This window comes from Schistocerca cancellata, chromosome 6 (assembly GCF_023864275.1).
Source record: "Schistocerca cancellata isolate TAMUIC-IGC-003103 chromosome 6, iqSchCanc2.1, whole genome shotgun sequence".
NCBI classification, from domain to species: domain Eukaryota; kingdom Metazoa; phylum Arthropoda; class Insecta; order Orthoptera; family Acrididae; genus Schistocerca; species Schistocerca cancellata.
In genome coordinates, this window is record NC_064631.1 from 164,656,203 (window position 1) to 164,681,058 (window position 24,856).

Here is a 24,856-nt window from a genome sequence, read left to right on the forward strand (position 1 = left end):
AGAGACTCTTCGTGCTCGTATTGCGATACAAACGCCATTCTCCAGGGCTGCATCAGCGCATCAGGGATTCCATGCGACGGAGGGTGGATGCATGTATCCTCGCTAACGGAGGACATTTTGAACATTTCCTGTAACAAAGTGTTTGAAGTCACGCTGGTACGTCCTGTTGCTGTGTGTTTCCATTCCATGATTAATGTGATTTGAAGACAATACGCCATTCTCCAGGGCTGTATCAGCGCATCAGGGATTCCATGCGACGGAGGGTGGCTGCATGTATCCTCGCTAAAGGAGGACATTTTGAACATTTCCTGTAACAAAGTGTTTGAAGTCACGCTGGTACGTCCTGTTGCTGTGTGTTTCCATTCCATGATTAATGTGATTTGAAGAGAAGTAATAAAATGAGCTCTAACATGGAAAGTAAGCGTTTCCGGACACATGTCCACATAACATATTTTCTTTCTTTGTGTGTGAGGAATGTTGCCTGAAAGTTTGTTCGTACTTTTTATAATACCCTGTATATATAAAGTAAGACCTATATATATATATATATATATATATATATATATATATATATATATATATATAATGTTCATTTAACTCAGAACTTGATTACTAAGTTCTTGGGTGAGCCCACCCTTGAGAAAGCGACATAAAGCTGGGCGCAGTTGCTTCGCGCGCCTACAGCGCTATTGTGTAAACGGTTCTATGGCAACGTCCCTTCATAGTTCTAGAGGCGGCTATTGTTTTCGCCTACAGCCATTTGCTCTTTACAGTAGACAGCTGCCAAAAGCGCTGCCAGGTGTCAAGGACTGTAGGAGTGTCTTAGGAGAAAACTATGAATGTATTAAAGCTTCATACATGATGCGGTATTTTTCCTCACATCTCAGTGTTTATGACGTTGTATCTCTTGAACCATGTGTCATAAAATGGTATATTTGTGGAGGTACATTCAGCTGTATATGTGGGTACTGTCTGTTAAATATTGTTGTGAGTAGAGTTAACAGCAAAGAAGCAATAAATTTAATCGTCATGCATGACGGACAGTTTTTCATGCATCACAGTGTTTATGACGTCATCTCCTGATTTATTTATAATACAGCGATATAATTTTGTAGCTACATTCACCGGCATATGTAGATAGCGTCTACAAAATGTGTTGCCAATAGAGTGAGTAGCAAAAAAGGAAAAAATTAAACGTAATCCATGATGCATTAGTTTCTGACCCGTCTCGTCATTCTCGTGACCTATGTGTCGTACCATGCTAAAATTTTGCACCTATATTAAATGGTATAGGTGCATACTGTGTGCTAAATGTGTTTTGAATGCAGTTAGTAGTAAATAAGTAGGAAATTATAATGTTATGCCTTCTGTTACTGCATGAACAGCGGAAAAGTAGTAACCGATAAACAGACTCGTTCATGTGATGTTATTTACATGAATTTGACGATGCTGGTGCTGATTCCGCATTTAACATTTGACGATGCCACTATGGCTGCAGTACATTAGGACTTTGTTTTTATGAAACAGATTTGATGATGGCCATTAAAGACCTAACCCCGTAATCTGTTAACAAAAAGTTTGTGACCAGAGACGTAAATGAAAGGAAACTTATTACATATCCGGGTCACTGTTTTTTCGTGACGATGTCGCAACTTGTGAAACATTTCTCCTTTAATCATTTTGTGCGAGTTGTCACCGAGAAAAGTGTTTGTTCAGGTTTTAAATTACAATGAAATGAATACTCCTAGCTGCATACAGGCGTTGATATAAGTCAAGGGAAAGTTGAAAATGTGTGCCCCGACCGGGTCTCGAACCCGGGATCTCCTGCTTACATGGCAGACGCTCTATCCATTTTTTTTTAATGTTGTTCGTTGCATTTATTCGTTGCGGATGTCTCAGGACACCCGTTCAAGTTCAGTGTTGAGCCGTTGACTCAGTTTTTTATTTCAGAGGTCAGCTGACCTTCTGACCGAACACGCTGAGCTACCGTGCCGGCTACCCATCTGAGCCACCGAGGACACAGAGGATAGTGCGACTGCGGGGACTTATTACTGGAACGCCTCCCGTGAGACCCACATTCCCAACTTATTGTCCCGCACTATTTTCATAGTGCCCCTGCCCATTATGCTCATTACTCGCGGCTTTTTCCGATCCCCGTAAGAGTTCGGGCACTGTTTGTGGATGCGCACAGAAGAAGATGGGCAAATGGCCGGTGAGCCTTAACTATATGTAAATGAAGATGGTTTCTGTTCTTTCGCATGACCCTCGCTGGTAAGAAATTAAAACTAAGCTGCTTCAAGAAAAAAAAAAAAAAAAGTCGTCAGACAGACATGACATCATATCTCGAGTTTATCACGAGAAACTGGGTAAATTTAAATGTCACATAACTATACAGGAAATATTTAGTAGTCAGTTCGTATACCTATAGTTTAGAATAGCCAATACGAGGATTAGCACACTCTCATTTACTAATATAGTTGGATGCAAAAGTTCAAATAGACGAATTCCACGTTGATAAGAGCTGTAATGTTCTATACAGTGCATATTTCTTAAGAAGTTTTATTGACCATATAAATGTGTAATTCTACAATTACAGCCAATCTATCACGTACATTTGTAAATATATTTATAAAGGTCTTGATTCAGCAACACTTTCAGTTAAAAATGATGTTGAGGTGCTTACCAATTACGTCAATAGTCGTTATATATGTACCTCTGAAGTAACTTGATGTTTCTTTTCTTCTGAATAACTTGACGTTTTCCAACTGTAATTCATTTAGGTGTTCATATAAAAAGCACCAATGTGTCTACATTCATGATATTGAAAAGTCACGACAAAATACTCTTACAACCCTTTTTAGTTTTTCTCTAACATACGAGTTTGCTATGAAGCCTATTGTATTCTGAGGTAACGTGGATCACTAATAAGTTCTCTAGCATAAAATAATGTTTAGATATTGAAGTTTTTCGAGGTAAGAAAGATAAAGCTCCTAGTAGAATTTGTACAGTTAACTAAACTGAAAGTGAATGTTTCAAGTTGTGCATCATCTCACGTCGCGTTCGTGGACCTACCTGAAGACTGTTGGTAGCCTTTTGGCTTGCGTTACGTTCATTACGTTAGGTCGTCTGGAGAATAATAATAACTGAAATGATATTCTAGCAGACACGGCAATTTCACAGACTCCACCAAAACTGAGAGATTTAGTCACCATTTTAGTCTTCTATCATGCTTCTCAAACAGTTGCTTTAAGGGGGTCGTCTAAAACATATTTCAGTGAGGATTTCGTTTATGGACTTAGATGTTGCAACAGTGGTATTGATGTTAATTATTCGCAAGGCAATTTAAATAAGGGTCTTATTGAAATAGAAGACGAAGTTGTACATCTTGGTTAAAAGTATTTCTATGATTTTGGAACACCAATTCCAATACGTGATGACCAACATAATGGAAATCGCTGTGATATCACGTTCAGAAATTCATACAATATTTACGAGCATCGAGTACGCATCAGTCTCAACATTCCGAAATTAGTACCAGTTCAGCGCAAAGCATATAATTGGATCACACATAATTTACACAGTCTACGAAAAACGATATTTCCTTAGATGTTTCTGGAGGCATTGGTAAATTCCTTCTGGCATATGTTAGATCTGTAAGTTGTTTAGCTGTCGGTATGACATGATCAGGCGTCACTGCTACACTTCTATCTGATGGCAGAACTGATCATTACACTTTCAAATTACCCTTAAATGTATCCTGTTGGCAAGAGTCAGTACGTTTAACTCTTCGTAAACGTTTTCAAGGTGCACAATGACATATCGAATTCGTGTTGAAGCTTTAGATCACACTCTGACACATGTTGGCTCATGTGTTGAACTTATGGGTGGCTTAACTTCTGTATATCTTACCAGCAATATCTAAAGGGACGAGGACTGACATTCTGAAGACCTCTTGTAAATCCTCACCGATCTGTTTGACTTTTGTTAGTAACTGCAGTTTAAGAACGAACATGAGAGTATACATTGAAGTTGGTGATATTCAGTTGACATTACAATTACTCAGTGTTCGAAATGGAAGTATAGTACATGAGCATGGCTATATATCTGCCGATGAGAAATTTCATAACATTATTCCCACAATTGGTTCCCTAATTTCTAAACTTTATCCTAAGGTCAATGATCTTTTACAGATGCCATACCAATCATGTTGCGACAGAGAAATCATAACAAAATTTGTGCATCTGAAATAAACAATGTTATTTTGGAAAGAGTAATAGGAGAGCACCAGTATAACCAATCAATCGATACTGTATTCACCACTTGAGATGAAGTTCAATGTATACCAAAATTTCCAAATTCACTGAATCCAGCTGGCTTTCCAGCACACAGGATGTGCCTTAAGTTCGGCATTCCTGTAATATCACTACGCGGTCTCAATGCTCCGAAACTTTGCAATGATACCCGTTTGCACACTAAAACTATAAGAAATAATGCCGTCGACGCTACTATGCTCAAGGTTCAGCAGCTGGAGTGGTCGTTTCCATGGCTCGTAAACCAATTATCCCAATCGCTTCACCAATTCATTTTAAGCGATGTATGTTCCAAATCTCGGTTTAGTTTGCAATAACAATAAACAAGGCTCAAGGTCAGACATTCAAATACGCTGGATTTATTTTACACTCAGTGTGTTTTACCATGGCCAGCTGTACTTCGCTCTTTCACGAATTGGTAGTTCAGAATACCAGCTCATACTCTCACCATAAGGTATCTAAAAAATGAAAAAAATGTTGTACATTGAAGTTTTTATAGTAGTTTTGAGCATCCAAAAATTAAAAAAAAAACATTAAAATTATAAAAACAAAAAACAAAACAAAGGAGTCATCTTTTCATTCATTGCATATGATTTAGTATACTTCAGAGTTCTATAATTTCTCATGGAACGAAGTCGCAATGAATAGCTGAAATCAGCGTCTGGACACAGTTCCCAGGAATATCCCAAACTAAGGCATATTTCCAATTGCCAAAGACATTTAGAAAATGTAAGGCATTGTTGGGATCGCTCGTATAATACACTACTAGCCATTAAAATTGCTACCCACGAAGATGACGTGTTACAAACGCGAAATTTAACCGACAGGAAGAAGATTCTGTGATATGCAACTGATTAGCTTTTCAGAGCATTCACACAAGGTTGGCGCCGGTGGCAACACCTACAACGTGCTGACATGAGGAAAGTTTCCAACCGATTTCTCATACACAAACAGCAGTTGATCTGCGTTGCGTGGTGAAACGTTGTTGTGATGCCTTGTGTAAGGAGGAGAAATGCGTGCCATCACGTTTCCGACTTTGATAAAGGACGGATTGTAGCCTATCACGATTGCGGTTTATCGTATCGTGACATTGCTGCTCGCGTTGGGCAAGATCCAATGACTGTTAGCAGAATATGTACCGTCTGCACGAACAGTTCGACGACGTTTCCAGCAGCATGGACTATCAGCTCGGAGACCATGGCTGCGGTTACCCTTGACGCTGCATTACAGACAGGAGTGCCTGCGATGGTGTACTCAACGTCAAACCTGGGTGCACGAATGGTAAAACGTCATTTTTTCGGATGAATCCAGATTCTGTTTACAGCATCATGATGGTGGCCTCCGTGTTTGGCGACATCGCAGTGAACGCACACTGGAAGCGTGTATTCGTCATGGCTATACTGGCGTATCATCCGACGTGATGGTATGGGGTGCCATTGGTTACACGTCTCGGTCACCTCTTGTTCGCATTGACGGCACTTTGAACAGTGGACGTTACATTTAAGATGTGTTACGACCCGTGGCTCTACCCTTCAATCGATCCCTGCGAAACCCTACATTTCAGCAGGATAATGCCCAACCTCATTTTGCAGGTCCTGTACGGACCTTTCTGGATACAGAAAATGTTCGACTGCTGCCCCGGCCAGCACATTCACCAGATCTCTCACCAATTCTAAGCGTCTGGTCAATGGTGACCGAGCAGCTGGCTCGTCACAATACGCCAGTCACTACTCTTCATGAACTGTGGTATCGTGTTGAAGCTGCATGGGCAGCTGTACCTGTAAACGCCATCCAAGCTCTTTTTGACTCAATGCACAGGCGTATGAAGGCCGTTATTACGGCCAGAGATGGTTGTTCTGGGTACTGAGTTCTCAGGATCTATGCACCCAAATTGCGTGAAAATGTAATCACATGTCAGTTCTAGTATAATATATTTGTCCAATGAACACCCGTTTATCATCTGCATTTCTTCTTGGTGTAGCAATTTTAATGGCCAGTAGTGTATAAATTTATACAGGGTGAATTTTTCCACCGTGTAAAAGTTCTAGTGGTTGATCTATGAGAGTATACAGAACAAAAAAGGTCCAACCAACTTATGTCCTGATATGCATGGTTTCCATGCTACAGGCCATTTATTCAGTCATACTTTGTTACAGAGACTGCGGTCTAATACGCGCTGTATCGTGCAGTCACATTAATAGTACGTGTTGGAAATGGTTTCCAGATGCCTCAACGCATGCATGTAAGCGCCATAGCATGTTCCGTCTGACACATTCGCATCGGCCAGGCTGGATCAAAACAATGTCAGGGGCAGCGTGAATACGCTGCTCCAGTGTCACCCGCTCTGGAATGGGGTATGCATGTGAAATACTTTTGAGGTGGTTCCATACCCAGAAATAGGGCGGGTTGAGATCCAGTGAACGAGCAAGCCATGCGACGCGTCCGATCCTTCTACCAGGGGAGACACAATTAAGATGCGTCCGGATGTTAAAGGTGAAGTGGGATGCAACGCCATCGTGTAGCAGGTACATAACCTTTCGAATCGTCAAAGGCACTTTTTCCAGCCGGAGAGGTAAAGTCGCCCCCATGAAACGCAGATAATTCCGGCCCCTTAGGTGACATGGAAGGTAGACTGGTCCCAAAATACAGTCGCCAATTATCCCGGCCCACACATTCCGGCTGGATCGATGCTGATGATTCTCTGTCACCATATCATGAGGGTTCTGCATGCTATCTCACAAATGACTGTTATGGAAGCTGAAGATACCACTCCGCGGAAAGGTGGACTCATCAGTGAGTAGGATGGACGACACAAATCCCGGAATCGTGGTTGCCTGGTAAAGAAACCAGTGACAAAACTGCTCCCGATGTGGAATGTCTGTCGCGAGCAAGACAGACGTACGCTGTAAGTGATAAGGGTAGTGACAAATGTCATGGATTCAAATCAAATGGCTCCGAGCACTATGTGACTTAACTTCTGAGGTCATCAGTCGCCTAGAACTCAGAACTAATTAAACCTAACTAACCTAAGGACATCACACACATCCATGCCCGAGGCAGGATTCGAACTTGCGACCGTAGCGGTCGCTCGGTTCCAGACTGTAGCGCCTAGAACCGCACGGCCACTCCGGCCGGCAAATGTCATGGAGAATGTTCCACACGGTCATCTAGCTTCCCCTATACTGGTGAGCCAACTGCCTGGTACTGACACGGCGGTCGCCTTCCACAGTGTTAATCACATTTTGCTCCGAGCCTTGTGTCCGAACAATTCTGATACGTCCTTCATGATTTCCTGCTTTCTGAAACGACTTTGTCGCAGACAAACGGCGGAAGACTGTTGCAAACGTTGACTGCTACTGTTGTTGCCGGCGGGGATAGGTCTCCTGATAAAACCTTGCTGCCCGCTGCCCGTTGGCATTTGTGTTTCCGTAAGTAAACACCATGTCGACAGGATGTCGATTCGAATACGGAATCACTGTGTACAGCGCTGTATCACGTCCACTTCAAGGTGAGTCAGCAAGAGAAGTGAATCGGACACAACATTAACAATTACTGTGGCAGGAGAGGGCACTAGGGCACGACGTACGAGGAACAGTACCACCCCATAGAGGGAAACCATGCATACTGTAACTGAAGCTTCGTGGCACAGCGCGTATTAGACCGAGTCTCTGTAACAACGTATGATTGAATAAATGGTCTCTAGCATGGAAACCATGTATTTCCGGACATAAGTTTATTAGACCTGTTTTGTTCCGTATCCTCTCATTTATCAATCCCTAGAGTTTGTACGTGGTGCAAAAAATCACCCTCTGTACTAAGAAGTCTTTCCTGAAGTTATTTGGCTGCAGAATAGCATCGTACAGAAGTGAAACCTGGACGGTAAGAAACTCGAATGAGAAGAGAAAAAATGTTTTTGAAATGTATTGCTACAGAAGATCGGATAACTAATGAAGGTGGACTGAATCATAATGGGGAGAAAAAAAAATTATGCGAGAAGTTGGCTAAAACAGTGGATCGATTCGTACAACAGATCTTCAGGAATCAAGGAATTGCCAATTTGGTACTAGAGGGTAGTGTTGGTAGGGCCGGCTGAAGTGGCCGTGCGGTTAAAGGCGCTGCAGTCTGGAACCGCAAGACCGCTACGGTCCCAGGTTCGAATCCTGCCTCGAGCATGGATGTTTGTGATGTTCTTAGGTTGGTTAGGTTTAACTAGTTCTAAGTTCTAGGGGACTAATGACCTCAGCAGTTGAGTCCCATAGTGCTCAGAGCCATTTGAACCATTTTTTTGTTGGTAGGAAAAATTGCTGAGGGAGATAACGGCTTGTCTACAGCAAGCAGGTTGAAGTTGGGTTAGCTTACAACAGCTGTAGAGAGATGAAGAGATTTGCACACAATAGACTAGCAGGGAGAAGTAACGAGGATAACACGGCAAGTGCGATATCCTAGAAACTTCGCTCAGTGTAGAGGAGCCAAAATAAACAAACCCGTGTCTCGGCCTATCCGTAGATACTCGACCGTTTCTGAGGAAACGACTGACAAAGTTTTCAACGTAATTAAGATGCCTTTTGGTGAGATTTCAGCACGGCACAAGTGGCTAATGTCGCGGTCTTTGGCCGCACGGGATTAGCCGAGCGGTCTTGGCGCTACAGTTATAGACTATGCGGCTGGTCCCGGCGGAGGTTCGAGTCCTCCCTCAGGCATGGGTGTGTGTGCTTGTCCTTAGGATAATTTAGGTTAAGTAGTGTGTAAGCTTAGGGACTTATGACCTTAGCAGTTAAGTCCCATAAGATATCACACACATTTGAACTTTTTTTTTCGCGGTCTTTCAGTTATGCGTCCTGTGTTCTAAACTCGCTCTCAGTTTTATTTATTGTATTTTACTTTTTTCATTTGCCTACCCACGTATATAGAAGGTTACTACACGGACGTTTCTTATCAAGTTATGGGATACAAGGGTGTCATAATAATGTCAAAATTACAGGTGCGTTTCACAATAAGGTCATACATCTATTGAACAATATATGTGTGCATGGTATTTTCAGTCTGTAATTCTAATATTTAGTTCTTAATTTTCATAGTTTATTCTCGTTTTTATTCTTCAGGACGATCTGGTGTATTCCCTTCGACGATACCGATCGCAGAAACATTTGAAACATAGCAATACCGAACACCACATAGCGACATTTCGTCGTACGAATGTCACTCGGGAAAGAAACGTCGTCAACACTGCTGAAGATTTCACGCATTGGCAATAATATTGCGGTGAAACACGCATAACGCATTACTTTCCCGATAATTTGTGCTTACAACTGATGATGAATCAAGATTCACTACAGGAATTTCACCGAAAACAACTTAAAATAATTTTTTTCAATCATTTAGTTTTTCTTTGTTCTTTTTTTCCTTTTTTCTAAGTTTTATTCACCAGACATACAATTAGTAGCCTAACAAGCACTATGTTATTTCAGTATACATTGGGAAAAATTAGTTACCTCCCACAGACATGGGTAGAAAAATAAAAACAAAAAAAAAATAATAATTGGGATTCTAACACGGGGTGCCACATTATAAAGCTGCAAAGTTAGCAAAGGTGCCACTGCTTCGTTTGGACTGTGTACTCCCTCAAAAGTACAAACAGTAACTCGGAAACTTCGACCGTCGTTTTCTGGGAAACGGTCGAATATCTACGGAGAACATAAGATACGTGTTCGGTTATTTTGACCACTCTTCCACTCCTCGTGAGTGGAACTAGTTTGCGGACTGAAGACTGCAACAGCAATGCCTTTGATGGCACGTTGTTCGTTATTATACATCCGAAACATAGGTATACAAATTTACGATATTCAGTCCTTCAACATACGAAACATAAACATTGAAACACATTTGAAATTTATTGTGATGTAGGATTCAATTTCACGCCCACAATAATAGGAGACAGCTATTTGGCAGGACCAACGTCTTAGTAACAGCGCTGCAGAATTAAGTGTACAGCCGGCCGTGGTGGCCGAGCGGTTCTAGGCGCTACAGTCTGGAACCGCGCGACCGCTACGGTCGCAGGTTCGAATCCTGCCTCGGGCATGGATGTGTGTGATGTCCTTAGGTTAGTTAGGTTTAAGTAGTTCTAAGTTCTAGGGGACTGATGACCGCAGAAGTTAAGACCCATAGTGCTAGGAGCCATTTGAACCAATTAAGTGTACAGGGCGGAGAAAAGTAGTTGAGTAAATTGATCATTAGGTCAGAGTAGAGAGTGAAATTTTCCAAATTAGTATCCGCCAGAAATGTACCGTTTGAAAACTGTCAGTCATATTTTCCAACTTCCATGTATTTCGTATGTTTCTAGTCCACTTCTCGCGAGAAACTTGTGCTGTTATCTCTGTACCCCCTGGTCGACTTCCATATACCCGCTGTGCTGTCTGCGACGATAGTTTTCTGTGCCAACGATGTTTGAATTGAGAGCGGCCTCAACCAATGAGGAGTGAGGGTGCTCGGAGGCTAGGCATCGTCTGTAAGTTTCGAAGGAAGATAAAGCAGTATTGTTCGTCCTGTTCTGTTCGTAGTTGTGGTTGGGTGAAGGTTTTCTTTCCCTACCATGTCACACAATGTGTTGTTGAAAGTGGGTGCATTTAATTGTGCTGAAGAGGAGGAGGCCGGCCGTGGTGGCCGTGCGGTTCTAGGCGCTGCAGTCCGGAACCGCGGGACTGCTACGGTCGCAGGTTCGAATCCTGCCTCGGGCATGGATGTGGGTGTGTCCTTAGGTTAGTTAGGTTTAAGTAGTTCTACGTTGTAGGGGACTGATGACCTAAGATGTTAAGTTCCATAGTGCTCAGAGCCATTTGAACCATTTTTGAAGAGGCGGAGAAGGAGGAGGAAGAGAAGAGGAGGAGAAACAGAGAGCTACATATGAAACCAGCAACAGGTTTTTATTAGTGAAGTGCTACACAAGAGTATAAAGTTCCTCACACACAACTGTTCTGGTACAGATTATAACGTTTCTCTACAACTATATGTTTAATGAGCCATATTGGATTGGCAAGATTTCTTAGCAACTGACATTGCATACTTAGAACAGTGGCACCCACTGTTATGCTCAAGTGGGGCAGATTCCGTTCTGTTTATGAGTTGTATTTGATTCGCAGTTGGGTTTAGAAAGACGGTATTTCATTCACCATATAGGTTTTGCATTATTTTACAAATGTGGAGCAGATGTTTGGGTGACTGTGCTGGGGACAGCACATATCTCAAGTGACCTTGCTCCTTTTTCCATGTGTAAAATCTTTGTATTCTGAGATCAAATAATAATCACAAGGTTAAATGGAATCTCATATCTTTACTTCAAATGCACTGTTTTCATCAGTTTAATCAAATGAAGTACAAAGTTTGCATGATGATAGTAGTGAATAGGTATGAGGGCCTATACGAATGCTTCACGCAGAAATAATGAAATAAATATTCTCATGCTTGTCATTCAAACGATAGTGCAGTCAGAGCCTCTTCTGCTCATAGTGATTTTTCATGTAGCAGCACTCTTTTTGCATTAGTAAATTATTTTCAGACCACAGTAGGTAAGCTTGCCTTTCGAACTTTAGGATGGCAACTGCTTCGCCATTTGACACTATGTTTTGTGATAGCGTGGCGTCACCAGGTCAGAATTAGGAAGAATGATAAATTTATGAATGAATGAATGAATTTAAATCTTGCATACATATTCTCCTCATCAAGTGGAAACAAATTTTGCTTTCTGGAATTCAAACTTTGGTTCAATAAAGAGAATGTTAATCAATGACCGTTAGTAAAACATTTCAGATGCTAAAGGATATTCCATCGTGCTTTATTTTAAAACATAACTGGATAAGCTTTCTGATTGTCGAAATTCTTATTTACACTATAAACTATTTTCGCCTTGTATATCCCTTGCACCACAGAATATTTTTCTAAGCCGTTTGCTTCCATTGTTTCCTCCAAATAATTGAGGTTCATAGCCTTTTCTGTTGCTCCAGCATGTATTTTCTAAATTTTGAGAGTAGTTTTTATATTTGTCTTACATTTGTTTTTCTCTGCAAAGATTCTGAAGCCTGTCATGTTGGCTGTCTCTTTCAGGCTTGGAGACGCATGACGAGAGAGGCAGGGTCCCGTGGCTTTCCATCATTGGTGAGTATCAGACCGTGGCAAATGCCTGAGGCAACAGATTACCTGTGGTATGGAGAACTGAATACTAAGCTTCGGTAAATATTGATACTTACTTCTTCACAAAAACACACATAAAACTTGCTACTGGATGCAGTTTCCTCCATTTACGATTATACAGTATACGCGTTCATGAAGTTATGTTCCGTCTTTACAACTAAATGAAAGGCGGTTTGATCTTTCCCATATACTTTTCGCTTCTTTTATTTATGATGCGTCTTCAGTGCCCTATAATTCATGTGTGTTTTTATACAAGTAAAAATGCATTATGTAGTAGTTACAAGTATGTTAGTCCGTTACATTTTCTCATGTTTTTCTGGTTACGAACAACATTTACAGCACAAGATTCATGAGCTTAAATTATTCTATGGTGTTACTTCCGGTTTCCAGTGTTGCTAGTTCATGTGTTTTGGAGATGTGTTCACTTGCATTGCTCATTGTGTGTTGAATGTGTGTGTATTTATTGTGTGCAGTGTTGCCCACTGTCACTGCGTCTTACTCTTTCTTCTTTGGCTTGTGCTGTGTATGTGTGTGTGTGTGAGTGTGTGTGTGTGTGTGTGTGTGTGTGTGTGTGTGTGTGTGTGCGTGTGTTTTGATATGTTTGACTGCATTATTCTTCGTGTGAGTGTTTTTTTTTAAAAGATATTCACTTCGTTGCAAATTCGGAACATACCTCCATGAGTGTTGACGCAACTAAGGAAAGACGGAAAATGGGAAAAAAATGACGAGCGTACACGGCGTAGAAAAATTCAATGCCCAGACTGCAGATATGCTGACAGAGACAACAACAAATATATTTCGTTGAGCAATTAGGTGTCGGAAACGCATATTCAGCATGCGTAAGTGCGACAGTTTCGAAGAAGGGAAACAAGAAGTATTTTCTGGTAACATCGTTACACCAAAGTTGAAGTATGTAAGAGGTATGTGCTGCCTGCTATATGTAAGCTATAAGAGAATCTGAGACCAAAGAGCAGTGTTGACTGCAGTACGAACTGTGTAGCAGTAGCAGTAAGTTGTTGCTAGCGAGCAGTCGCCGGTCTGCGCTTGTCAGTCCAGTCTGGTGTATCATGTTGGCTGGGCCGGTCGCGGTGCAGCGATGCCGGAGCCTGAGTATTATTGTATAAGGTAAAAAGCAGCCTCGCGCATATCTAGTAATGTTATGTAAAGTCCCATGTAAATCTTTCAAAAATGTCCTAATAATAATCTTCGTGATATAAAGTAATTTCTAAAAAACATTCATTTCAATTTAAAGAATTTACTAATTTCTTCAATCCATGATCATTCCTATTGTTACAAAAGAAAAATCAGTTGCTTCCTTTCATAAATGACAAATCTATCGGCCAGCATTGCACAGAGCTGTCCCGAAAAAAATTTATATAAGATAAGATATATTCGCCGTTTTTATTGAGGTAAGAATTTTTCCTTTTTTTATTCAGAATGATCTTACAGGGCCATGACGCAGCGCTGCTGTCGTCCAAATTCTACCAGGTTACTGAGTTTATTTTTTATTACGAAGTTTAGGAATTTTTCTGTTTCGAGCTTACATTAAATGGGAAACAAATTTTGTGTGGAGGTTAAATGTGAATGAATTTCTGTAGGGAGGTTATAAATGGGAACCAATTTTGTTCTGAGGTTACACAAAAATTAGAATCATTATCCATAATATTATTTATTATTTTATTATTATTATTTTTTTTGTGGGGAGGTTACACCACGTTTCATCCTGGGTAATGACGCCGTCAAAACACTGTTTCCACTCTTCTTTACTGAAGAGTAAAGGTATTCATGAGACCCTCGCACACATTCTTCCTCGTCGTTTTCGTGTCCTTGCCGATAATCTAGGCACCCAACATGCGCAGATTTTTCTGTACCCTAGCGACTGTACCAGTGATACCACACTACCCAATGACAAACATTTCAGCAAGCTGTCGTGTCGTCACACATCTGTCATTTTGGATGATTTGATCAATGGTCTCCTTATTCACTCACTGCTGTTGATGGTCTACCGCATCGTAGATACTCCAGTAGAGAGAAATCACCTTCTTTAAACCTCTGCAACCACCGCTGGATACTTCTGAGATCCACTGTGTCCTCCCCATAAACAAGGAGCAACTTCCTGTGAATCGATGTGGCAGAGTCATCTCTGGTCTTGAAGAGGAACTGCACCACCTACCGTTGACATCTACTTCACGGTCCATTATGGCTCACCTGTAAACAAAAGAAAATACTTTTGTATACCAAAATTATAGCTAAATGTTCCAAGTATGTTCACAAAAAATTTCATTCTCCTCCTGCATAAAATGAAAAAAATTAAAGACGATTATGCAAAACTTTTGTAACACCCTTTGCACGTAACGTGGAGCTCCATACATGGAGACAACTGCGAGACATGAAGCACATTAGACTTCTTTCTCTGGGGCTGACTGCTGCATGACAACCGAACTGTATACTATCCCTGAAGATGCCAGAGGAGGAATTAGCTGCAAGAACTCTGGTAATGGGCAAGCACAATACAATACTGCACACGTTTTCAATCAAACACGGTACACTCCGCTACGTCGATCAGAGATATGCGTTGCAGTTGGTGGTGGTCATTTTGAATATTTATTGTAACATTGACCATAAAAATTGTAGGTTGTTTTCTTTATGTTAATGTGGAACTGAATGAAATTCGGTATGTATTAATCATTGGGTTTATTTATCCACTCGACAATTCACGATTATGACAAAAATGTTTAATCCTTAATAATATCAACCTGTGCAAAAGCAAACCTGTTAATCTGTCGGAGTCGGGGAAAAACAGAAAGTAGATCTCTTAAGTACTGAGTGATCGTCTTGAAATGGGATACAGTAACTAAAACATTATGGCCACTGCCCACCGCGAAATTGAACGCCGTCTACTGGCATTGAGACGACGTGACGCGGTAAGAGGTAGGGACAAATGGTGACCAATCTAGCGATGAAACGCCAGTCACACATGCGAATTTGACAAGAAACAGATTAAGACACAAAGGAATTCAAGGCATTAGCTGCCAGTGGGCTCTGATTTAGGTCAATGGGGAAAGTTGATATCTGGTTCCAGACAGGAATTCGAAACCAGGTCTCATGCTTACAAGGCAGATGCGCGGACCACTACGCCACCCAGACACAGTGGCCATCGCAACTGGACTACTTAGCACGCCTACCGTGAGACAGAAACTCTCAACTTATCTACACACTACTGATATCATTACTTGCGGTATTTCTCCGATGCCTGTATGCGTTCGAGCTTGGTGTGCATCTGCACTGAAAGAATCATTGGCGCTCCTCGCCATTATTATACTGATGTGGTGTCTGTTCTTTTGGACATGTCCGAAAGGACAGATTGTTGTGGATTGGTGCTTGGGAAAGAGCATGTGGCTGGTCGGCTGTTATCGTGCTGCTGTCGGGAGCACTTACGGAAAGTACTTGAACGACGGTAGAACCAGGAGAAGGCGATAACGTGTTGCATGTCCACGCCTCTTTACAGAAAATGGAGATCGAAAGTTTGCCAGCTCTGTAAAACAGAAAAGGCAGCGCTCTATAGCAAATCTGACTAGGGTACAAGGCTGATAGAGGCATTGGAGCATTTGGAGCATACTGTTCGGCGAACGTTGTTGAACACAGGGCACTGCAGGAGGCAATCCCTATGTTCCTATGTCGATCCAAAGACGTCGTCAAATATGATTTCCAGAGTGGACCACGTGTCGGTAGAGACGTGTCGGCAGGTCGTATTAGTCACGTGTCTCAGTTCAGGTCGGTGGTTGAATCCGGATATGCCGTCATCCAGGCAGATGGCTGCTGGAAACATGAACCACGCCACGTATGCAGGCCGGTGGATGCAGTATTACCCTATGGATGACGTTCATCTGGGCTTCTGAAGGACCCACACTAATAATCGAAGGCACCTTGACAGCTGTGAACCACGTGAAGATAATTATGGATCAGTTTCATTCATTCACGCCTGATGTCATCTCCAACGGGGAAGGTATCACGCAGTAGGATAAGTGTCTTTGTCGCAAGGAAAGGTAATCAATGGAGCATATCTGAGACACTATCCGGCGCCAGTTCTGCTCCCATCAAGCATCGGCCTGTAATTTAGAGAAATTACGGTACCTGTATGTAGACCCCTGGTGCCATACCGCTACGAAAACACACGAAGGACTTGTGGAATCCATGCAGTGTTATGCATTGTACTATCAGTGCTGTATTGCGTTCCAAAGATTGACCAAGACACTTTGAAGTAGATGGTCATAATGTTTCGGTGAGAGCAGGTTTGTAGCAGAATTGCGGACGTCTCAGGGAACCGTGCCCACTTGTAATTATAAAGAAGAAACACTTCGACTGGGTCGCCTAGTTTGTTTCAATAGGATAATCTGTTTCAGTCTTTAGTACAGGTCTTCGTCGGACTCATACATGTACTGCAAAGCGCAGCTTGTTAGAAGGGCGAATTTTAGTATCAACTACTTTGGATGAGAACCACTTTCTTAATCATACTGTAGTGTTAGTAATTTTATTCGTATCTTGATAATTTGTACAAGGATATTGGCTTATCATGGTAGTACAGTTCAAGAGCAAGAGAAAGTTAATGAATACTTGCATTCACCTACTGTCAGGTCTAGTTTGACAAGAACAGGACAGGTAGTTGGCCTTGGGTCTATACATTCAGGTGACAGAAGACTTGGGACACCTGCCAAGTCGAATCTCCTTTTTCCAGGCGTATTGCAGGAACTCGACGTGGCATGGACTCACCAAGCCGTTGGAAGTTCCCTGCAGAAATAGTGAGTCATGTTGCCTCTATAGCTGTCCATAATTGCGAAAGTGTCGCCGGTGTAGGATTTTGTGCACGAACTGACCTCTCGATTATGTCCCATAAATGTTCGATGGGATTCATCGGACAATCTGTATGGTCAAATCATTTGCTCGAATTGTCCAGAATGTTCTTTAAACCAATTTCAATTAAAGTGGCCCAGTGACATAACGCATAATCATCCATAAAAATTCCACTGTTGTTTGGTTGCAAGTGGTCTCCAAGCAGCCAAACCATTTCCAGTCAGTGATCGGTTCAGTTGGACCAGAGGAGGCAGTCCATTCACGTAAACACAGCCCATACAATTATGGAGCCACCTCTAGCCTGCATAATGCCTTGTTGACAACTAGAGTCCTTGGGTTCGTGGGGACTGCGCTACACTCGAACACTACCATCAGTTCTTACGAAATGAAACTGGGACTCATCCGACCTGGCCACGGTTTTCCAGTAGTCTATGGTCGGACCGATAGGGTCACGAGCCCAGGAGAGGCGCTGCAGGCGATAGCGTGCTGTTAGCGAAGGCATTCGCGACGGTCGTCTGCTACCATAGCCCATTAGCTCCAAATTTTGACGCACTGTCCTAACAGATACATTCGTCGTACGCCACACCATGTTTCCTGCGGTTATCTCTCACAGAGCTGCTTGTCTGTCAGGACTTCCAACTCCGTGTATACGCCGCTGCTCTCTGTTGTTTAGTGATAGCAGTGGGGCACCGTGCTTTCCGTGGTGAGAGGTAATGCCTGAAACTTGGTATTCTCACCACACTCTTGACACTAAAAAATGTCGTTCGACTAGGGCCTCCCGTCTGGTAGACCGTTCCCCGCGTGCAAGTTTTTCGATTTGACGCCACTTCGGCGACTTGCGCGTCGATGGGGAAGAAATGATGATGATTAGGACAACACAACATCCAGTACCTGACTGGAGAAAACCTTCGACCCAACCGGAAATCGAACCCGGGCTACGAGGATTGACATTCTGTCGCGCTGACCTCTAAGCTACCGGGGGCGGACACTCTTGACGCTCTGGATACCTGAATACTGAATTCCCCAACGATTTCCGAATTGGAATGCCCCATTCTTCTAGCTCCAACTACCATTCCGCGTTCAAAGTTTCTTGATTTCCGCAGTGCAGCCATAATCACGTCGGAACCTTTTATCGCGAATCACCTGAGCACAAACAACAGATCCGCCAATGTACTGCCCTTTTATACCTTCTGTACATGATACTACCGCCATCTGCGTATGTCCATATCGCTATCACATTACTTTTGTGACCGCAGTGCAAGAACGAACCATCCATACATTTGCCTGGAACAATTTATGTAACTCGCATGTCTCCAGATTCTCACGAGCGGTCACGTTAACGATGTCCGCCCCCGTTTGCTGAGTGGCCAGCTCGGCGGAATGTCACTCCAAGAGGTTCGGGTTCGATTCCCAGCTGGGGCAGGAGATGGTTCAAATGGCTCTGAGCACTATGGGACTTAACATCTGAGGTCATCAGTCCCCTAGAACTTAGAACTACTTAAACCTAACTAACCTAAGGACATCACACATATCCATGTCCGAGGCAGGATTCGAAATTGCGACCGTAGCAGCAGCGCGGTTCCAGACTGAAGCGCCTAGAACCGCTCGGCCACACAGGCCGGCGGGGCAGGAGATTTTCTCCTCTCAGGGACTGGGTGTTGTGTTGTCCTCGTCGGGATGTCATCCCCATGGACGACGCGCAAGTCGCCCATGTGGCGTCGAATGCAATAAGTACTTGCCCTCGGCGGCCGCACTCCCGGCCCACAATTCCGTACGTTCATTTACGTTTTTTTTTTTCTTCACGTTAACGATTTCGGTATCTGTGCGCGCTTCACGTTCAGACTCAAATTTCCACATTTCCTTGTCCATATGTCAATAACCTGCACTCGTATACTTTCTGTAATTCACGTACAGGGAAGACAGTTAATTGAAAGTCGCTAGCCGGGTATCAGCGGAAAAATACGGTATTGCAGTGCCTGCGCTTGTAAGAAGTATGATACAGTGTTCCTTGGGATATGCGTGCTTTTCAGAAGGAACAGTGCATCGTACTTCTTAGAAACATTGGAACCTCAATATTGTAAAGCTAAATCAGGAAGGCCAGATGGGGACTGTGAAACGTCCCCTTTGAACAATTATACATGACTGGGCCTAAACTGACACACAATATTTTTTAGCGCAACGCAATCTGACTTTCAAAAATCCCTACAAAAGAATGGCCCCGACTAACATTAACCTATACCTTTCACAAATCACTTACCTCACAAAAATCTTCGTTACTCGAACTACTGCAATACGGCGAGCGCCACTACTGCCAGCTTAATAGTCATAATATATATAGTAGTTCATGACATCCAGTGTTTCAAATTTCAAAACTCCGCCATCTCTCTCCCCACATCCACCACTGCTGGCGGCTCACCTCCAACTGCCCAACGCTATGCGCTCTTAACATCCAGTTGCCGCTGTGCAACACTACAATGGCAGACAACAATGCAAACTAGCACACAGAGCGCTACGTAACGTTGCCAATAAGAAAACATAAACAGCCTACTTACATAGCCCCCATGCTCCCCACAAAAAATTCTACAAATTGTTTTGGGCAGTGGCCAATAATGATTTGATAAAATCCAGGTTCGAATCCTGGCAGGGTCGCCATATGAAACGTCCCCTTTGAACAATTATACATGACTGGGCCTAAACTGACACACAATATTTTTTAGCGCAACGCAATTTGGCTTTCAAAAATCCCTATAAAAGAATGGCCCTGACTAACATTAACCTATACCTTTCACAAATCACTTACCTAACAAAAATCTACGTTACTCGAACTACTGCAACACGGCGAGCGCCACTACTGCCAGCTTAATAGTCATAATATATATATAGTAGTTCATGACATCCAGTGTTTCAAATTTCAAAACTCCGCCATCTCTCTCCCCACATCCACCACTGCTGGCGGCTCACCTCCAACTGCCCAACGCTATGCGCTGTTAACATCCAGTTGCCGCTGCGCAACACTACAATGGCAGACAACAATGCAAACTAGCTCACAGAGCGCTACATAACGTTGCCAATAAGAAAACATAAACAGCCTACTTACAACTGGAGTATCAATTTGATCAGCGGAAAACACTACCATTTTTTTGTATTACCTGATGTGTAATCTACATTTCAACAACAGGAAGTCCTACATTAAATATGAAAGCCATATTATTTAAGAAGAAAAGCATCGTCAATGTTGTAAGCAGTGAGGCAGTTTCGAATAAATCCGTGGAAGAGCGAAGAGGGACAGGAGGACTGTTCTCGCATTCGTCTGGAAGTCTGTCCATGGAACGGCGGGTGGGGGCGAGGGGGAGTTGCCTTATCAGGCGCGCCAGCCGGCAGGCTAATCCGAGGCGAATTCCACCCCCGCCCGCCCCCCGCCGCCCCCACCGGCTGGCGCTACGGCCGCTCCCGTGCCCCGCGGCTTGACGGCCGGCGCGCTGATGAAATCTGGCCGTGCGGCGCCTTCTTTCGCTGCGGTCCCTCTGCCCGCCGCCGCCCGGGACGTAAGCATCTCGCGCCAATTACCTGGCGCGTCAGTGAATTTGGCGCCTCGCCGCGCCGCACCGTGCCGCGTCGAATCCCGCGTGGACCGGCTCAGGTCGGCGACAAGCCGCCGTGCCGCGTCGCCAGCTCTGGATTTAATTAAATTCTTCCTTCCGGGCCAGGTGAGAGGGAGCCGTCCGCCCGGCTATGCTGCTTCCGCACATTCCGCCGCCTTGTCTCCTCAAGTAACTGCATGAAGTCTCTTAATAAGACTTCGAAACTTAACAACAATTCGTGGCACTGCGAGTGTACCATCTAGAGACGGCGTTTGGTTCCTGACTGGCAGCTAATAAATAACACCCAACAACACCGATCTAACCTTTCCGCTGCTACAGATGTGCTGAGGGTGGCTGTTTTGTGATTATACTGCTCACCAAATGCTGGTATCTGTACAGAGACATGGCGTTCCTGCCGATATGAAATACTTACCATCCGATTTTTCAAAAACTACTAGGTGAACAAATTTTATTTATATCTTACGGTCTGATATCTTAACTCTGTAAAGAACTGAATTTCTTTCCGATATCCGTCATACAGAGCAGTGTCAAATTAAGTAAAACACATCATACAATTTTAAAGGTTTTGCCGAGGTAAAAAAGCATTGCGTTAACTTTGCTTGTGGTTGATTTTAGCTCACACACTGCAGTAAATGAACTGTAGATAAGATATCGAAGTTTTATTCAAAATTGAGAGCAGACGCGCCCATTCACAACCTTGCGCAATGCGAGACGTGTAGTCGTAACAGTCGCAATATCTTATAAACGATTTAAGATAATCGAAACGATGTTTTTTTGCAGGTAACAGTATAGAATGAGGCACATGTGTTGTATGATAAGCACTCGAAACTTTTTTTATTCACCGAAACATGGAAATAACTCATGCCCATCTGTGGGAGGTCTGAGAGGTGTATAGATGAAGGACTTGTTTCAATAGTGGTTCAAATCCATTACCACCACTTTTCTGCCTATAATGCTTCTGAAATTAATGATCCAAACAAACAGAAAGAAAGGTTCATCTCTAGAAAGAAGCCATATGCTTGAATATTTCTGGTATATCAACTGCAGATTTTTCAACGCTCATTTAACTTTAGGACTCTGTATCTCACAATGAACAAAAATTGACTTGTACCACTATTGAAGTAAGCGCTTCACATGTCCACAGCAGCGAAAGGGCTTTCCACAGGTTATTCACTGGATCGCGTTGTGTAACTCTCAGAATATTTTTTTGAAGCATTTGCCACTTGCCATCAGTAAACAGCAGCAACTCAAACAAAAATAATTTATGTTTTAAAAAATGAAGTATTTATTACAAAAACACACAATCTTAAACTTCGATAACTAGTTTCACTTGCTCATACAACCATATTGAGATCTGAAAGGACAAGCAAAAAACAGAATATTGAATTAGGTTAGGTTTGAACAAAATAATCCTCAAGCATACACATGTATTTAGTAAGGTAACATAGAAATGTAATAGGATACCAATCACGGTAAAGTATAATGTCATAATATACAATACAGATGGACCACATCGGCTGTATGACTGATGCTATGTAAGAGAAGTAAGGTCCCTATGAGATGGACATGAATAATAATCCAAATTTTCACATTACAAAAATAGGGAAATAGAAAATATGAAAAAGATACCATGTCCATATAAGTGACAACTTCAGTGATCCAGCACTATAAAGTGCTGTAGGAATAGAAGACACATCTTAAATTAAAAAGGCAGAACATCGGAAAACTACGGGTTGTAATAATACAGCAGGAGCATACCGCCTTTAAAGTAATTGCAGCCAAGTATACAATATATACATTTCATCGTTACATAAGGTAACTTTGGAAAACCAAGTAAATAAATTGGAAGTGTACCAGGCTGGTCAAACTTGATATTCGAAAGCATAACAAGATTAGCTGTAGTGTATTCTGTCGAAAGCTGAGCTCCAGTTATCAGAAAAACCTGATAGGTTGCGTTCAGCTTCACACAGTTGCAAAGTGCATTACATAACTGGATATGTAATTACAGTAAAATAATTTAGAATTATAAAATAAGAATATGAATAGAAGGAAAGGTGATTCTGAAATAATAAAAAGCAAAATGATTCAGTCATTACTCTTTAAAAGAGAAAAGGATCAAACCGAGAATAATATATTTCAATACAGTCAAAAGCTAAGAGGTACATTAAAATTAAAAAAAAAATGAGTATATAATTAGTGATAATAAGAAAAAAATCAGAAGAGCTAAGAAGATAAAAAGACTGCAGTCGTGGACGGAGCACCACATCTTGGTACGTAACAGTACATTAGGGCTGCAGTATTGAATCGAGTGAAACTACTGGTAACGCTTCGATATTTGACATGTGGCGATTATCTACTGTCTCTCCAGAATACACAGGCTGGCTCACAGTCCCTATCATGCGTTTCTACCGGTTGCAGAGGGAAGTTATTGGATAAACGTTTGGTAAGAAACTCATGTCCAGAAAAATATCGTTTTGGCTACACTGAACATCGGATCTCTTTCAAATCTCCCGCTTCATAGCAGACACCCAAAGCTGAGAAGAGGGCACCGTCGTCAGTCCCTCGTGTAACTGTAGCGTCGTGCATTGTTTTCTCCGTATACGAGGGGGTACGTAAAAAAATTGGAATAATTTTTTAAAAGCTATATATTTTCAAACTGTTTACAGAACAACCCTATCCTCTTCAAAATACTCTCCATTGCAATTAATAAATTTGTCACATCGATGCTTCCACTGTTCGAAACATTTTTTGTAGTCATCTTCAGAAACAGCTGACAGCTCCTCCCCTCTTGATTTCTTCAATGTTATCAAATCGGTGTCCTTTCATGCCCCTTTACATGCGTGGGAATAAGAAAAAGTCGCACGTAGTAAAGTGCGTGGGGCAGTCGAACCATGCCATTTTTCGCCAAAAACTAACAGAGTACCGGAACTTCAAGCGCTGATAGAAAGCACCGAAGCTGAAATCGTTATAGGTACAGAAAGCTGGCTAAAGCCAGAGATAAATTCTGCCGAAATTTTTACAAAGGCACAGACGGTGTTTAGAAAGGATAGATTGTATGCAACCGGTGGTGGCGTGTTTCTCGCTGTTAGTAGTAGTTTATCCTGTAGTGAAGTAGAAGTGGATAGTTCCTGTGTGTTATTATGGGTGGAGGTTACACTCAACAACCGAGCTAGGTTAATAATTGGCTCCTTTTACCGACCCCCCGACTCAGCAGCATTAGTAGCAGAACAACTGAGAGAAAATTTGGAATACATTTCACATAAATTTTCTCAGCATGTTATAGTCTTAGGTGGAGATTTCAATTTACCAGATATAGACTGGGACACTCAGATGTTTAGGACGGGTGGTAGGGACAGAGCATCGAGTGACATTATATTGAGTGAACTATCCGAAAATTACCTCGAGCAATTAAACAGAGAACCGACTCGCGGAGATAACATCTTGGACGTACTGATAACAAACAGACACGAACTTTTCGACTCTGTAAGTGCAGAACAGGGAATCAGTGATGATAAGGCCGTTGCAGCATCCCTGAATATGGAAGTTAATAGGAATGTAAAAAAAAGGGAGGAAGGTTTATCTGTTTAGCAAGAGTAATAGAAGCAAATTTCAGACTACCTAACAGATCAAAACGAAAATTTCTGTTCCGACACTGACAATGTTGAGTGTTTATGGAAAAAGTTTAAGGAAATCGTAAAATGCGTTTTAGACAGGTACGTGCCGAGTAAAACGGTGAGGGACGGGAAAAACCCACCGTGGTTCAACAACAAAGTTAGGAAACTACTGCGAAAGCAAAGAGAGCTTCACTCCAAGTTTAAACGCAGCCAAAACCTAACAGACAAACAGAAGCTAAACGATGTCAAAGTTAGCGTAAGGAGGGCTATGCGTGAAGCGTTCAGTGAATTCGAA